Raw genomic sequence first — 2924 nt, forward strand, 5'->3', positions numbered from 1 at the left:
GGCCCTGGGGTTTCAGAGCGCTCCTTGAGAGGGAGGCACAATGAGGGCTTAAGTCCTATAGTAGGATGTAATTTAGCGCCCTGTGTACAGGTGGTACAATACACCAGGAACATATATCTGAATTAAATGTGTGAATTAGTGGTATTCCAATTTTAGAATGTTTGAAAGGGAGGGCACACGCACTCCAACACTGGTTGGCGGGGGTAAAGGGCACAGAGTCCTAGAGGCAAAAAAAATGTATTCAGCAACAGAGGGCAAAAATTTGGGGTGACCCTGCAGAAAGGGTAAATTCCAACAACTATTATCATCGTTATAATAATTGTTAGGGTCTAAGAAACCATCCCTTTTAATCTGTGATAAAGGAGAGGGTTGCTGATCTCTAGGAGCCACTTCGATACATATCTGAAGCTATAGACTGCTCCCAGCTTGTATAGCGCTTAGAACTCCCCCTGAGATGGCTTCAGAGCGCTGAGAGACTCGATATAGCCGTGAAGAAGGGAAAGAGGACAGGAGCACGACAAGTTGTAGGAGATATGTCACGCTGGGTGCATGTATACATGTACATCATTAAAGTACGCTTCTATGCGCTGATGGAGAAGGATCTTGCCCAGTACTGACCATGGAGCACAGCGCTCTCTCAACAGCATCGTAGCGCTTTACTGATGGATAATACTCAATCCCCTTGAGGAAGTGTTGAGTTACCGCTGAAAACCAAGGCTCTCTTTATGGTCCTGGCATCGCAGCATCCTGGCGCCATGCCACCCTGGCTGATCCCAAGTGTCCCCGCACCTGGTAAACCTCTGGTGTTCGGCACTCAGATGAATCAGGTCTGGAAACACCGGATAACTTTACCGGCCGGTAAAATCCAGTGAATGTCTGAACCGCATTCCAAGGTTTCTGCAAACTCTAATCTCACAGTGAGTGTGGAATGGGGAATACCGTGGGCAGAGACTAAACATAGCGCAAAGAAGCGCAGCGCCCAAAGATCCCTTACCGCCTGGGGAATTACCAGGCAGTCTAGGGGTTACCGGGTCCTCTTCAGTACAGAGGAACGACTAATGGACCAGGGGTTACCAGGCCCTTTGCAGTACGGAGGAACACGTCATGGACCAGGGGTTTCCGGGTCCTTTTCAATAAGGAGGAACAACTCATGGACCAGGGGTTTCCGGGTCCTTTTCAATAAGGAGGAACAACTCATGGACCAGGGGTTACCGGGTCCTTTTCAATAAGGAGGATCAACTCATGGACCAGGAGTTAGCAGGTCCTTTTCAGTACGGAGGAACAAGTCATGGACCAGGAGTTACCAGGTCTTTTTCAGTACGGAGGAACACGTCATGGACCAGGGGTTACCGGGTCCTTTTCAGTACGGAGGAACGACTAATGGACCTGTGGTTACCGGGTCCTTTTCAGTATGGAGGAACAACTCATGGACCATGGGTTACCAGGTCCTTTTCAGTACAGAGGAACGACTAATGGACCTGTGGTTACCGTGTCCTTTTCAGTATGGAGGAACAACTCTTGGACCAGGGGTTGCCAGGTCATTTTCAGTACAGAGGATCAACTCATGCACCAGGGGTTACTGGTTCTTTTCGGTATGGAGGAACAACTCATGGACCAGGAATTATGGACCAGGGGTTGCCAGGTCATTTTCAGTACAGAGGATCAACTCATGCACCAGGGGTTACTGGTTCTTTTCAGTATGGAGGAACAACTCATGGACCTGTGGTTACCAGGCCCTTTTCAGTACAGAGGAACGACTCATGGACCAGGGGTTACCAGGTGTTTTTAGTACGGAGGAACAACTCTTGGACCAGGGGTTGCCAGGTCATTTTCAGTACAGAGGATCAACTCATGCACCAGGGGTTACTGGTCCTTTTCAGTACGGAGGAACGACTAATGGACCTGTGGTTACCGGGTCCTTTTCAGTATGGAGGAACAACTCTTGGACCAGGGGTTGCCAGGTCATTTTCAGTACAGAGGATCAACTCATGCACCAGGGGTTACTGGTTCTTTTCGGTATGGAGGAACAACTCATGGACCAGGAGTTATGGACCAGGGGTTACCAGGTCCTTTTCAGTATGGAGGAACAACTCATGGACCTGTGGTTACCAGGCCCTTTTCAGTACAGAGGAACGACTCATGGACCAGGGGTTACCAGGTGTTTTTAGTACGGAGGAACAACTCTTGGACCAGGGGTTGCCAGGTCATTTTCAGTACAGAGGATCAACTCATGCACCAGGGGTTACTGGTCCTTTTCAGGGCGGAGGAACAACTAATGGACCAGGGGTTTCCAGCTCCTTTTCAGTTCAGAGGAACAACTCACGAACCAGGGGCTACCAGGTCCTTTTCAGTGTAGAAGAACAACTCATGGTGCAGGGGTTACCTGGTCCTTTTTTCCAATGGGAGAATAACACATGAACCCCGAGTTCACAGGCACTTTTCTCATGCACAAAAACGCATGGGCCTGAAAGTGCCTGGCCCCAATTTACCAAATGTGACACAAATCAAAGCAAAATGTTGATTTCCTGCCTTTATTCCAGCTCTAAACTTTTTTTGCACTGGTAAGCTGCCTAAAAGTAATGCAAAGTAAAGCTTTGGGTGCTTTGCGTCAATTTACATGAGGGCGGCGTCCCATGGGTAACACATGGGCGATGCCACTTTACCACCCATGGTTTCTGAAGCAAAGCCATGTCTTCTAATAATAGCAGACAGATCTTTGTGCCCAAAACAATGCCTCTTGGAGGCAGGCACTCACAAGGAAAAATGTGTTTATTTCTACATACTTATCAAACTTTGCATGTGTGCTGCACTGTGGAGCACACATACAATGTTTACAAACTAAGGCCCTCATTATGAAATTGGCGGTAAATCCCACTTACCGCCACGCTGACTGCCGCCAACATACCGCCGCAGATATCAGTTCA

Source organism: Pleurodeles waltl, chromosome 2_1 (assembly GCF_031143425.1).
Source record: "Pleurodeles waltl isolate 20211129_DDA chromosome 2_1, aPleWal1.hap1.20221129, whole genome shotgun sequence".
NCBI lineage: Eukaryota > Metazoa > Chordata > Amphibia > Caudata > Salamandridae > Pleurodeles > Pleurodeles waltl.